Here is a 15563-nt window from a genome sequence, read left to right as displayed (position 1 = left end):
ACCATGAAGAAAGGCAGTCTTCACATCCATCTGTTCTAAGTGCATATCCCAGCTGGCTACCAAGGCAAGCACTGCCCTGATAGAAGTGTGTCTCACCACTGGGGAGAAAATCTCATTGTAGTCGATCCCCTTCTGCTGTGAATACCCTTTTGCTACAAGACGAGCCTTGAGCTTTTCCCCTTCTTTTTCTGATATTGCTGGCTTCCTCTTGTACACTCACTTGCAGCCAACTGCGCGCTTGTCTGGGGGCAATGGAACAAGCTCCCAAGTTTGGTTCTTCTGTAAAGACTTCATCTCCTACATCATGGCACCCATCCATTGTTCTTTCTCATGGTTGTTTATAGCCTCTTCAAAGCTACATGGATCTCTTGAACTGATATGGAGAGCAAATGAAGCCATATCCTCAAAGCCATATCTCTCTGGAGGTTTGATAAGACATCTATCCATATGTCTAGCAAGTAGATACTCCTGCACACCTGAACTCTCTGCCTGAGAATCATCATGTTCTTGACTTGAACTAGTGCATGGTTCCTTGCCTTTATTCACCTGAACCATTTCATTCCTCACTGGAATCATATTTGAACCCAAAGTCTCTCCATTTGGCATGGGCACCTCTGTCAAAACTGACTGTTTCATCATGAAATCTTCATCAAACACTGAATCTCTACTCAACACCACCTTTCTGGAAAGTGGATCCCAGAACTTGAACCTCTTCACACCTTTGGTATATCCAATGAAGATACACCTCTTTGACTTAGGATCAAGTTTCGATCGTTCATCACTGGGTACATGTATATAAGCAGGACAACCAAATATGCGTAACATATTATAATTAACTGGGTTACCTGTCCATACTTCTTCTGCAACTTTACCATCCAATGAAGCTCGTGGTGATCTATTGATGACATAACATGCCATACTAAGTGCCTCTGCCCAAAATCCTTTGGAAAGTCCAGCATTCAGTCTCATACATCTGGCCCTCTCTGTAAGAGTTCTATTCATCCTCTCTACCATTCTGTTGAGGAGTCTTCTTCACTGAAAAGTGTCTCTGAATGCCATGTTCCTCACAGAATTTCTGAAACTGTGAGTTTTTGTACTCCGTACCATTATCTGACCTCATGTATTTGATTTTTCTACCAGTCTGGTTCTCTACCTCTGCCTTCCAAACCTTGAACTTGGCAAAGACTTCTGACTTATGCTTCAGAAAATATACCCAGACCTTGCGAGAAAAGTCATCAACGAAAGTAACAAAATACCTAGAACCTCCTAGGGATGGTTCCTGAGTGGGTCCTCATACATCAGTGTGGACATAATCTAGAATGCCTCGAGTCTTGTGTTGGCCAGCCTTGAAACTAACTCGTGTTTGTTTTCCAAGCACACAATACCTGCACAAATCTAGCTTGCATTTGTTGACTCCCCTCAACTATCCTCTTTTACATAGTTCTGTCATGCCACACACACTCATATGTCCCAAACGCATGTGCCATAATTTTGTAGCACAATGGTCTGAATCTACTGAGATCTCTCCAGCAACTCCACCTACAACTGTTCTCCCTAACAACTTGTAAGTGTTCCCTGCAGTCCTTTTACCCTTCATCACAGTTAGAGCACCTTTGCATACTCGAAGAGTATCACTGTCCCCATCAGCTCTATAGCTAAACCGTTTGGCCTGCAATGTCCGCAAAGAAACCAAATTCTTCTTCAAATCTGGTATGTGCCTAACCTCACATAACGTCTTCACTACACCATCATCCATCACAATTCTGAGTTCTCCCATACCAATAATTTCACATGCTTTATGATTTTCGAGATACACGAAACCAAAATTGCCTGCCCTGTATGTGGTGAACCATTCTCTGTTTGGCGTCATGTGGTGGGAACAACCAGTGTCAAGTATCCACTCATCTGTTTGAAGATTGGGCATCATTCATCGAGCAGCTCTCCTCCCTAGTGGGGAATTGAGCACGTCGTCCCAACTTCGTCTCCTAGTAGATGGTCCTGCAACAGTGGGTCCGTGAGGAATCACAGACTGAATGGATGATGCAATAGGTGCTTAATCTCCGAGTAGGTAAGGTGAAAGAAGCCTCCAAGTCCGCATGGTGTGAAGGGAAGCACATTGTAGATCCATCACAAACCATCTCCAGCTCCAAGGCACAAGAGCCTGTGTAGGTGTATCGGTGCCTATCACTGCTTCATGTCCCCTCCTAGGACATTGAGAATCAGTAGCTCCTAATCCTTGCGGTACGGTCCATCTGAACGAGAACGTGAACCAAAGACAAGCAGAAAGAAAAGGGAGTTAGACATCTAATGAATTTATTCATTGACGGCCTAGAATTACACAAAATATCACATCTAGACAGACACACATAATATACACAATATATAGCTCATACATAAATACATAATGATGAATGATGTTATAACTCGGATCATGAGGATCAATATCTACGATCTCAATGTATGAATGTTATGCTTATTTCATCCATCCTTACACCAAGAGTACAGGTCCCATAACAAGCTGATTTGAACGCACCAAATATTTATTCCTCGCAAGGATATATGATTGATCTATTCTGAAGAACTATCCATTTCAGGATGATGTTGTATCAAACACTTTCTAGGCATCCTTCTCATTGATCCTGATTGCAAAGAGGGGTTGTCAGAGATCGTCTAGTTTGCGTTGTGAGAACTATCCAATCCAACAGAATACCTCATCAATGAATATAAGGGACTCGTCTCACCTAGACTCGCCCTCAAGACTTTGCTGGCGAATCACCACCATCGCCATCCCTCTCAATATCACGAGGCTCATTCGTATCCCATAAATTTCATCTCCACTACTTTGTTATTCATAATCAGTATGCACACTAACTGAGGTTAGCCGATTAAATATTTTAATCACCCTTTTATATCGATTGGCCCATCCTAAGACATCTCCCAAAGGAATGCTTCTTGTGGGACCCGATCTTACGTTATCACGTAATAGAGGAATGACATTCCTACCACTATGAACCATCGCTGAATTATCCTAGACGGCCACATGGCAAAGCCTCTTACGGTCATGTGACCTCGCTGCATGGTATCATGTAATCCCTTTTAGGAATCGCCTTGCTCACGACGTCATCATCGGAATCCTTGCCCGAATAAGGCGCAAGAACAAAGGTAACTGTATAAGTTTGTTGATTTGGGCATCGGGCTCCTCGTTCAAGCCACGATCTCTCCCAATTATTAAATATACTTGTTATCCAAGTTAGGGTTATTATCTAAGAAATCAACCAATCAAAAGCAATCAAAAACATTGTACGTCTCTCGCCCAAGCGAGGGACTATCGCTCAAGCGACAAATTCATCAAAACAGACCGAATTTCTCTGCTTGGCTCTCGCTTGCCTGTCGCTCAAGCAAAAACCCCAGCAAAACTTGGTCAAAATCACCCCCTAGATCTCACCCGGGCGACATGATGTCGCTCGGGCAACCAGAATGCACCGTCTGGCCCTCGCCCAGGCGAAATGCACAGTCTGGCCCTCGCCTAGGCGAGAACCACTCGCTCAAGCGAGAGTGGCTTGCCCAGGCGACAATTGGGGGTCAGGAATCCTCTAACTAGTGTTTCTCCCTCACCTTGGGTTGTAGCACGGTTGATACCCTGTACATGAATGGGTAGATTGTCCGACTTCGAACACCTTAAAACTAAACACAAAAACCAATCAGTGATTTGCTAGTTAAATCATTTTTTTACTACTTTAAGATAAAGACATCATGTTAACCTATTTTAAGAACATTTGAGACTTTCATCCATCCGGTCCAAGATTCATATTCTTGAACCATCCTTTATCCTCGAAAGTCTCGTTCACGATTCCTATCATGTTCTTGATCATTTCAACACCTTCTTCACAAGTGTTGATCTCATGCTCAAAAACAACATTTTTAAATCAAGGTAACATTGATTTCATCATCATCATCTTCTTTCATAAAAATCAACAACATGCATATTTTCAAACACTAAAACAACCCCATGAACAACAAGATTTCATGGTTTTAAAACAACAATTTCTAAATTCACGAAAACTCATTTTTCGAGTTCTTGAGTAAAACAAGAGTTAGAAAGATTATTAGAAAATTTCTACGGTTGAAAACGTTTGTAATATACGTATAAATATCATACTAAAATCTTGTAAACAACTAACAGATTAGATTCCAAGAGATGAAGAATGAAAGGGATGAAAGCTTACCTTGGAGTTCTTGAGAAAATCTGAATGAAGAAGAAAGAAATGAAATACCAAGGGTTCTCCAAGTGAGAGGGGCTCTTTTAAGGTAATGAATCAAATTTAGAGAGGGAAAACGAAAGGTTTTTAAGAGTAAATGGTGTAATGGGTAGATGAAAGGTTTAAGGGGTTTTGTGTAATAGATAAGTACTTTTGCTTGCTTGATACGCAAGGTTCATTTGTGGTAAGAATTTTGAAATACCGAATTTGGAGTAAAAAATATTTAGAAATGTGTCATGGATAAACTTGATGTCTATCTTGACTCGAAATAATATTTCGAAGCAAACGGCGCAATCAGAATTCAATTCTGACCTACATAACTCAAAAACACGTTATTGGGCCGAATTCGAGCGAATTCGAGCCCGACAGCAGCCCAAAAACTTTCCGCCACAGAAAATTATGAACATTTACCACGAGGTACCAATTCACAAAACAAGACTTACACTCAACTACAGTTTAGCCTAAATCATTACCGGTTAATTTCTAAAATTAATTCTTGTTAAAATATATAATTAATAAAATATATATCGAAATTTCGTGGTGTTACAGAGACCAAAAACAAGGGGATGGTCGAGCCTACAATGGGCGAATTACACCCTTCAAAGGCATAAATGTTTTTTCTACACTTAGCTATTCCTTGTAAGATCATGGCAAGGATAGAAAGAAAGTTAAGTTTGATACAAATTCGAGGTCGAATTCACTCGAAGGGGAAGGGGATGATGTAAACCCTCTTAGGCCAAGTCATGAATCAAGGACCAAGAGAGGTCAAGAAGGTCTTTTGACTAGGACTAAAGCCAAGTCAGAAACCTTTAAGGTCACAAAGGATACAATTGACCCTGGAGATCACATGCAGTAAGGACATCTTTGTCCTTAGGTTATTTATTTACCTTACTTTAATTTTATTTGCATTGATTATAACAAATGAAAATTTATTCTCGTGGGTAATCTTAGGATTTTAATTCTTTGTTATTAATTAATTTTTGTCATTTAAATTGATATAATTTAGGGGATAGGAAATTATTGGTATTAATGGTCCACTAATGGCCAATTGTTTGATTAGACTAAGTTATATTTGAGAGCACGTGAAAACAAGGCTAAGGAGCAAGACAAGAGAATTCAAGACATGAAGGATGTAAGGATTCAAGATAGGGCACAACTAGCCCCTAAATTCAAGTGGTATGGACCAAGTCAAGGAAGGCACGACTAAATGAATTCAAACTCCATGTCATCATCAATTAGCATGGGTCAAGGAAAGAGATATTATGAAAATAATAAAATGTGATTTAAGTAGCCAACTCAAAACAAGGAAGGTCAACGGTTAAGGAATTCAAATAGAAGTTGTTGTGAAGATATGGAGATAATGTGAAGATAATTCTCTTAACACCATTAGGCCAAGGAGATCAAATGTTTGTTCATTCAAATTCAAGCTCCCTAAAATCAAGGAAAGGGCGTGTGGACCAAATCTATCAACAACCAAATTCATCTCATCAACTAATTGTTTTCAAAATTTCATCACAAGAATTCGGCCAAATGCAAATCTAAGGAGTTGGCCACCAACCCAAACACCAAGTTCACTCTCATCACATTTATTCCGTTCCACCCCTCGTTAAATCATTGATCAAGCCATGGCTCACATATTGACCAAACTGTGGAGGATTCTCAAGATCAAGGAGACGTTTGAATCTTCAAATTAATCAAGACTTGGTCAAGCTTCAAGGCATCAACATCTCAACCATTTTCAAACCCAACTTATTCAAAGCATCAAGGATATTTTGGCTCAATCAACTAGAATTACTTAGTTAGTATTTTATTTCATTCTTTTCAAAATTAATTAGGTTTAGACTTAGTCTTTTCTATAGCTTGGCAGCCTTTGCCTATTTATGTAATACATTTGAACATTACTCAATAAAGTTGAATTTGAATAAAAAATTAACGTGTTTTAGTTGAGAGAGTCTTTTCCTAAACCTACCTTTGGACATGGACATTGATGAGTTCATATCAAGCTCTCTAAGCTTGTGGTGAACAACACTTGACTTATCAAGCTTCCATGGTTGTGGTGTTTTCCCACTTCATTCCTTTTCCATATTCAAAGTGCCTCACACACAAATCAAAGTCACTCTCATATATTTCCATTCCATTGGTGACATTCACTCCACAATTCATCCATTAATTCATCACCTTCATACACCATTCACTCATCTCCTTCATTATAAACCTAACTCGTGGCCTATCTTTCCGCATACATTCAAATTGAGACCTCATCAAACCTGAAGTACACTCATCCAACCTTGATCTAATCCCTTACACATTCCCTCACCAAAACAGCCCCAATCACCACCCTACATACATCAACCTAATGCCTTTTACATCACGCTCATCAAATCCTACAACCTATCCACAAGCCAAGACCTTATCCTTTCAAATATATCAAGCCTAATTTCCTACAACAATTCTGCGTCCAATACTCTACAAATCCCTAATTCAATCCCCTAACTGAGTCCCTTGTTCCACAATCCCAACCATACACAAACCCTAGCCTAATTATCCTTCCGAATCGAATGCAAATCAAACCCAAAACCCTAAAATTACGTACCAATTGAGACATTAACCTATAGAATCCTAATCCTCAACCTATTAATCGATCTAAAATAAAGGCAACCCTTAGAGGTTGTCATCATGTAGAAAGCACAAAATATCCTCTATTTAAAGAGTAAGAACCAAATCTTTTTAGATGAAGACACTTGAGAGAGTAATTTGAGTGTTTCGAATGAGACAAAGGGAGGGGTTTGGGGTTTTATTTGCTGAATAATCGATGTCTAATAGAGTTAAATGATTATGAATTATATATAATTGATTAGGTAGAGAGAAATTACAGATACCTGACTAGTTAATGGATTAAGCAAAGAGAATTTGCACATACATAATCCATTACTTAATGGATTATGTAGAATGAAATTGTGCACAAATAATCGATTAGCCAAAAACTTTGATATACAATTAATTAATGACAAAATTGATTAGATAGTGAAAAAATTTCAAAACAACTATATATATGCAATTAATGATCAATTAGAGATCAAATAACCCTATTTCTCCTAGTTTTTAACAATTAATTACTTGAGAAAAACAACCATTCAATTATTCAAACGTCATGTATGCAAGGATTGTATTGAAGATACTCAATAAATATACAATAACATGCATTCAAAGGCAATTAACATATATAATCATAATTAGGAGAGATAAAAATTTAGGATATCAAGGTCATTTAAACCACATTATTTTCATTAAGAATTCCTAATTCTTCTCTTAATAAGAAGAAGGTATCAATAAACTCTACATTGTAATCTCCTTTTTGCACATGATCTCTAAAAATGATGTTTAATTTATGTATGGTTAGTTCTATAATATAATATGAGCTTCATAGTATGGTTGATAGCACTTGGATTGTCACACTTGATTGACATATTATCAAGTTTAAGATCATAGTCTAGGATTTGTTGTTTCAAATAAAGAATTTGAGCACAACAACTACTGGCAGGTATGTATTCCTTTTTGGCCGTTTACAAAGCAACATATGATTGTTTTTTACTATTCCAAGAAACTAGATAGTTTCCTAGAAAGAGACAAGTACCACTTGTGCTTTTCATATCGAGTTTACATTGTAAAGTCAGAATTATAATAACATAATAGAGTTAAGTTTGTATCCTTAGGATACCACAAATCTATATTTATGATCCCTTTTAGGTATTTCAAAATCATTTTTCAGGACAATTAAGTGCGTTCCTTTCAGATTAGATTAATATCTAGTACACATACATACACTAAACATAATATTAAGTGTAGTAGCAGTTATATAAGTTGGTGTAGCGGAAGTGATCATTGTGCAATGTTGGCCACATGCAATCAAATAAAGTACATAGAATAAATTGAAGATAAGACACAGGAGAATTTGGTAACGGAGTTTAGTTAATTTTGCCTACATCCCCAGGAGCATTGAGCGACTACGAAGATATTATTAGAGAATAAGGATTACAAGCCCTATCACACCCATGGTCCCAAGTGCTCATAGGATGTTTCTATTTGATGCTTATATTTGATGCACAATATAACAAGGGACCTGAGTCCAATATATAACATTGATACTCTACTCTATTTTAATACTAGGCAATGTGGGACTTCTTATAATAACATATTTCATACATCCTCATAATCTATATCTTGATTAAAATAGACGAATATCTCGATCCTTAGGAAATCTACACAAGAATCTTCACCTTAGAGAATATATGACTTCATCTTGCTCAATGCCTAATTCTCTTTAACAACTTCTCCACATAAGAGTCTGTTGACCTACAACATAAACAATATGAGTATCCTTGACGATATTATCAAGAGACTAGCTCTCCATACTTGTAGTGCAGCTTCATGTACCACCATCTAATGGAAAATGTTGCCTAGCCACCTATTACTTGGAAGTCTTTCGATATATGGAAACTCTACACAAAAGTTCACCAACAATCATCATCTTCAATATTCAGTCACACTAACCTTGGAGCTTCATTGGAAAGCCTGAACCACTACCACCATTGTCTAGTCTGACAATCATAGTTCAAAAGATGTATCATACTCCATCATAAAGAGTATACCCATAGCACACACCTTGCCTCAATGCTAACCAATGCACGTGCCACATCCTTGCATTCAAGCTAATGCCCATGTCACACCCTGCATATCTATCAATGTTCGTGTTACACCTTGCATCAAAGCTAATGCCCATGTTATCCCGACATCAAAGTTAGCCAACTCCTTTATGTGTTTGTGGAGCTGCTAACAATTAATATCTTTCACTATGATATTACAAACACCCAATTAGGAGATCTCACTTCTCATATCAAATGAGATCATTCTCTTCAACATCAAGAGATATTGTCATCACTTATCTTAGAGCCTAACTTAACACTTGGGCCCCTAAGCTCCTATCTCCACCTTGATCCTAATCCAGTACATGAACTATTGGGGTATTGGATCAACACATATATTGCCCCCTGCAAACACCTAATTTTGACTGGGGTAAATTACTTTTAAAATAAATTGCTAAGTGAATAGAAATTGGAGTGTAATGTTAAGGGGTTTGACTAGGCCTTGGAGAGCACACTAAGTCAAATTTTTAACATGAATTACACCCATATATAATGCCTAACTTAGCCACTCACAAAACCTAATCAGCAAAAAAAAGAAGAGGTAATCCTAATTTTTGAAAAAGAGAAAGAAGCACACTTGAAAAGAAAAAACACTTGATAAGGAGAGAAGGGAGAGACTAAAACAAGGGTATCATCTTCTTTATCTTCCATAAGCTCTAAAGATGTATTTTTTCTTCTCACTTGTTTCATTCTCTTTTTGTTATTCTAATATGTGTACCATCAAGTAGTTATGTTTGAAAACTAATTTCATTGTTGAACATCAAACGCCACCGTCCACCCACAACCCTTTCCTCACGTTTGTTTTTTTATTTTAATTTTAATTTTATTTTGTATTTCTCCCCATTTTGGCCTACCAATGTGGCCAGCGGCGAGGCTGCTGAAACCGTCGCTGTTGCCACTGCTAACCATCCAGCTGACACCACTGTTTCAGCAACCACATCCAAATGATTTTTTAGAAACAATATAAGGTAGCTCATTATAGGCCTTGTGTCTTGTCACCTTATCTTACTTTGCTAACTTTATAATAAAATAAAAATAAAAATATATCACTAATCAACTCTTTCCTGAAAGAACTACGTAGCATTGATTTCTCTATTGTAGCTAGAGGTACGTAGGAGCATGTATTTCCCTGTCAGACACAAATATTATGAAAAATGTTTTTATTTTATTTTTCTTTCTTTCATTTAAAAATATGAAGATAAAATTAATATTTTGAACAAATATCCACATTATTAATCTAGGTAGCCATTTTTAAACTATCGGTATGAGGTGCCTAACACCTTCTTCATCCGTAATCGACTCCCGAACTCAATTTTTAACTATGAGCGAATCAAATCTTCTTTTTTAAACTGGTTTTTCATGTTTTCCTTCTAAAAACATTGATGACGACTTCATTGCATTTATTTGTATTATACTCGTCGCGTCCACGAAGTTGGGGTAGCGACAGCATGGCGGCTCCACTAAGGATAGCTGAGAGTTAGGCCTTTAATGATTAATTATATGGATATTTGGTTCATTATATTAATTTTATCTTTTTTATTTTTGTCCTTGTCACTTGTTTTTACCATTAATGTGCATATTTCACTCTTGTATATAGAAGTCGTGTTTGTCTATCATGTACTAGTTTTGGGGTGGTTTAGTGGATTTTTATGCATTTTGTTGTTGAGGTTTGTACACTTCCTCATGTATTGCTACTTCGGCCGTCTATCGGGCATATTTACCTATTGTTACGGATACATTGGCTTGTCGTCATTGGGCCTTCGTGCATATTTCGATATTACACTAATGTATCACTCAGATTGTTTCTGGGAATTTCATATATGACCCCATGGTGTCTCGTACATATTCGTGTCATATTTGTGTATCTAAGTCGTCAACTTCCACTAGTGATGGCAGTCTTGGACCTATAGGAAGTCTAGTACCACCAAATTTTACATATATGGATCTTAGTACTTCGCCTTAGGATGTGACTTTTTGGACTCGAATAAACCTTGTAGGATCAACTATCCTTATATAGGACCCAAGAGTATACATTTTTTGTGTTTATTTCATATTTGTCATGAAGTTAGGGAAAACTTCCATCTCGCAATCATAGTGACTATGTCACATGAGCCTGAGTGAACTAAGATACAACACTTTGGTATTCTTATGTCATGATGGAAGGCGTATAAAAATCATTTCATACACGTGCATATCATACACTCAAAAAAAAGAAAAAAACCATGTCATCATTACATCCATGTACAAAAAAATCATTTCATAATAGCATATACATGCATGTCATGCACACAAAAAATCATTTCATAATAGCATTCACATGCATATCCTACACTAAAAAAAAAAATTTATTTCATAATAGCATCCACATGCATATCATACACTCATAGAAAAAAATATGTCATAATAACATCTACATGCATGTCATAATCATACAAAAAAATAAGAAAAAAACATTTCATACTAGCATCTACATCCATGTAATGCATAAAAAAACAAAAAAAATCCATTCCGTATTCGCATTCATGTGTGTCGTATTCCAAAATAAAAACATAAAAGAAGAAAAAGAAGAGAATTCACATGGCATTCATGTTACTACAACATTCGTTATTACTTATGTGAAGTGCATTCATCAAGTCATACATTCATTGCTTACACATAAACGAAAGGACTAACATTGTCATATGTTTCTTAAGATCCTTCATCAAACAATGTCTAATTCTATATATCATAAAACCATGAATTATCAATAAAATAAATGCAACCATATTGTGGAGCCTACATGCTCTCTTTATGATTGTCGTTGACCACTATACGATCTAGAAGGGTTATAACCCTAGAACACAGTTGTGGGGTGGTAAACTTATTATATGGAAAGTTAGTCGTTCGATAACGGATATAGTTTCAATAACTCAAAATAGTTTTTTCAACCAAACTCCTTAGGAGTTACATATTCAAAATTGGAATCATTGCGCAACCTCGGAAAAACAATGCTGATCAAACTCATATTTTTAATACTAGAGCTAAAAAAATAATGAAGGCTAACAATTCACAAGATGAAGGAGTCTAGGTGTCGACATAGATGACGAGAAGAGGAGAAGGGTTTTGTCATTAATCCTTATCTCCACCTCTCCATCAGTGCCTTGGAGGAAGGCAAACGTTCATAAACTATGTCATCCTTCCTAGTGAAGATAATCATCCTTTAAAAACTGATAGTCTGAACCAATGATTGACATAGTTATATAGCGAGATCTTTGATTATGTTGTAATTAATATGTTTTGAATTTTATTTGGACTTATATTTATGTCATTTGAGACAATATCTTAGTGAATTTGCATGACTATTTAATATTTCTTCCATATTTACCCATTTTTATCATCTCCATTGTCATGTATTTACCATTCTTCCATACCATTGTGAACATCCATATTCCGTGTCCCAGTTATAAGGTACTTGAATATTTATCAATTGATTCTTTTGCGGTACTTGATAATGATCTCATTGAATTTGGTGATGGAGAAGAGAATCGAGGAGTAAAAGAAGAGTTAACAAAACAATTGGAGGGATATAAGAATGAGTGGCTAATATGGTATTAGTAACCAAGAAATGAGGGAAATTGAGAATGTGTGTAGCCTATAAAGATTTGAACGAAGCAAGCCTGAAAGATAATTTCATCATCCCTCATATTTATGATTTAGGATGGTGCGGCCATGAGTCATAAATTATCCCTAATGGATGGATATTTGTGGCACCATAAATTTTTGATATACAACAATGATGTGTGGGATGGAAGTTGTTTCACCCATAAAAGTAGAGATTTCCTTATTAAGAGTCTTGGTGGAAGTAGAGCAAGAAGAGTCATTGTGAGTTAAAATCAAGTATAAGCAACTCCACATGATTGAAGAGAAAAGGTTGGCGGCCATTTGTCAAGGTCAATTATACTAAGATAGAGTGGTAAGAGCTTTTGATAAGAAGGTCCATCATAGAGAATTCGAAGTTGGAGACTTAGTGCTTAAATAAATCTTCTCAAATCAAGAAGATGCTTGTGAAAATGGGCCCCGAATTATGAAGGTCCTACATTATGAAGAATGCATTCTCAAGGGGAGCTTTGATCCTGTAAGAGATGGATTTGGAATGTTTTACCCAGACCTGTGAAGATAGATGCGGATAAGAGATTATGTGCCTTAAAAAAAGAGAAAATAAAAAAGGAACGAAAAAAAGCTCATTAGGTTGAAAACCCGAAAGGGAAACCTAAGCAAAAATTAGGGTATCAATTAAAGTATACTTGGTTGAAAACCCGAAAGGGCGACCTAGGAAAAAGTTGAAGCAATAAAAAAGCATTTTCTCTTGTCAATCTCTCACAGTATGGGCGAACCAAGATCCACCACTCGTTTGTGCATCAAGTGGGAATCATAGAAGTTTCAAGCAATGTGAGAAGGAGTAAGAAGTTCTGGGAAAATCAAACAAAGGCAGCACAATGGTTCGGTTATTCAGCTATCTCAGAAGAGCAATTGATGAATGAGCAATTACCTTATACACGGGCAATTTTTTTGCAAAATTTTGTAACTTGTTCTCTTCTTACAAGACATGGATGGAAATGTTTTACCCAAACCTATGAACATAGATGTAGTCAAGAGGGTCTATGCCTAAAAATAGAAACTTGAAATAAAAGAAAAGCATTTTAGATTGAAAACCCAAAAGGGCGGCCTAAGCAAAAGTTAGGGTATGAATGACAAACTTGTTATGTTGAAAACCCAAAAGGGATATCTAAGGGGAAAAAAGGGTATGAATCAAAGCTTGTTAGGTTGAATATCCAAAAAGGGAACCTAAGAAAAATTTAGGGCAATGAAAATGCAATTCTCTTGAAAGTCTACTACCATTAGGGTAAGCCAGATTCCTCCATGTGTCTGCACATCAAGTTGGAATGGTAAAAAAATGAAAAGGATGTGATCAATATCGGCTTGATTAGTTGTTGTCTACTAAGGAAGCATTATGGTTCCATATCAATCAAACTTTTTAATGATAATTAAGTCATTCACATATGCGTAACCCATCATACATGCAACATCATAAACATCTTCACATTACTCATGCATCAATCGCATTCGCACCATCATATAAAGCATGGCGATTCTAGTGGTCCTCCTTGCACCCAGATCTCCGAGTGGTCTTGTATAGTGCCTTTTGACCCCCAGTGGTCTCATTTTATTTTTGACTCAGATTTCCTCATTATCCATGAGTTCTAGTGGTGCTCCTTGCACCCAGACCCATAGTGGTCTCGTGTAGTGCCTTCTGACGCCAATGGTCTCATTTTATTTTTGTCCCAGAGTTCCTCATTATTTGTGCATTCTCGTGGTCCTCCTTGCACTCAGGCACCCAAGTGGTATCGTGTAGTGACTTTTGACCCCCAATGGTCTCATTTTATTTTTGAACATAAGTTTCTCATTATACGTGCGTTCCCGTGGTCCTCCTTGCACTCAGACCCCCCAAGTGGTCTCGTGTTGTGCCTTCTGACCTCGATGGTCTCTAGTTAAACTTTGACCCAGAGTTCCTCATTATTCGTGTGTTCATGTGGTCCTCCTTGTACTCAAGCTCCCCAATGGTCTCGTGTTGTGCATTTTGACCCCCAAGTGGTCTCATTTTATTTTTGACCCGGAGTTCCTCATTATCCATGCGTTCTAGTGGCGCTCATTGCACTCAAACCCCCAGTGGTCTTGTGTTGTGTCTTCGACCCCACTAGTCTCATCTTTGCATCTGGCCCTCTAGTGGTCTCGTGTTGTGTTGTTTGACCCAGAGTTCCTTGTTATTTGTGCATTCTCGTAGTCTTCCTTGTAGTCAGACCCCCTAGTGGTCTGGTGTTGTACCTTTGACCCTTCCATGGTCCATTTTATATTTCTTTGACCTGGAGTTCCTCGTTATTTGTGTGTTCCCATGGTCCTTCTTCACATAGAACCCCCAATGGTCTGGTGTTGTGCCTTTGACCCTTCCATAGTCCAATTTATATTTTTTGACCCAGAGTTCCTCGTTATCCATGCGATCTCGTGGTCTCCCTTGCACCCAGGTCCTTAGTGGTCTGGTGTTAAACCTTTGTGTTAGGTATCAGTGGTTACAATACACCTAGAAAGGGGAGGGGGGTTGAATAGGTGTAGCGGTTAGAATAGCCGCTTTTTGAAACTCAACACTTAATGCTGAATCACCCCTAATTAATCGATTACAGGATGAAGATAATCGATTAACAGAACAAACATAATCGATTAACAAAACAGGGATAATCGATTAACGCAACAGTCTTAATCGATTAAAACAGAAACAGTAAGCTTAGACAGATTCGATTAATTGCACAACAGTTAACCGATAATGAAACGAATAACAGAGTTTACAAATTTTATATTAGAGTATCATTCAGTATAGCACAAGTACAGAATGTATCAATTAATTCCACTATACTAGATAATCGATTAAAAACAGTAAAGAGAGAGAGAGAGAGAGAAAAATCCTGCAACGCGAATTTTTATCCTGGTTCGTTTGCTTGTCCACTGCAAACTACATCCAGGCCTCCCGGCTGACTTGGGAGATTTCCTTCACTATAATTGAATCAATGTA

The 15563-nt window shown here is 37.3% G+C and overlaps 1 long non-coding RNA gene across 1 annotated transcript; it reads right to left on the bottom strand.

Moving 5' to 3' along the window:
* Window positions 1–311: 311 nt before the first annotated feature.
* LOC109339853 lies at window positions 312–10741 on the bottom strand. Its single transcript, XR_002106719.1, has 3 exons — window positions 10694–10741; window positions 2516–2518; window positions 312–323 (listed from the first exon to the last, which is right to left on the bottom strand). It is a non-coding gene; the product is annotated as an uncharacterized LOC109339853 (long non-coding RNA).
* Window positions 10742–15563: the final 4822 nt, after the last annotated feature.

Source organism: Lupinus angustifolius, unplaced genomic scaffold, assembly GCF_001865875.1.
Source record: "Lupinus angustifolius cultivar Tanjil unplaced genomic scaffold, LupAngTanjil_v1.0 Scaffold_116_3, whole genome shotgun sequence".
In the NCBI taxonomy this organism is placed as follows: domain Eukaryota; kingdom Viridiplantae; phylum Streptophyta; class Magnoliopsida; order Fabales; family Fabaceae; genus Lupinus; species Lupinus angustifolius.
Note: the sequence above shows the minus strand (reverse complement) of the source record. Positions and strands in the feature narration are given on the sequence as shown.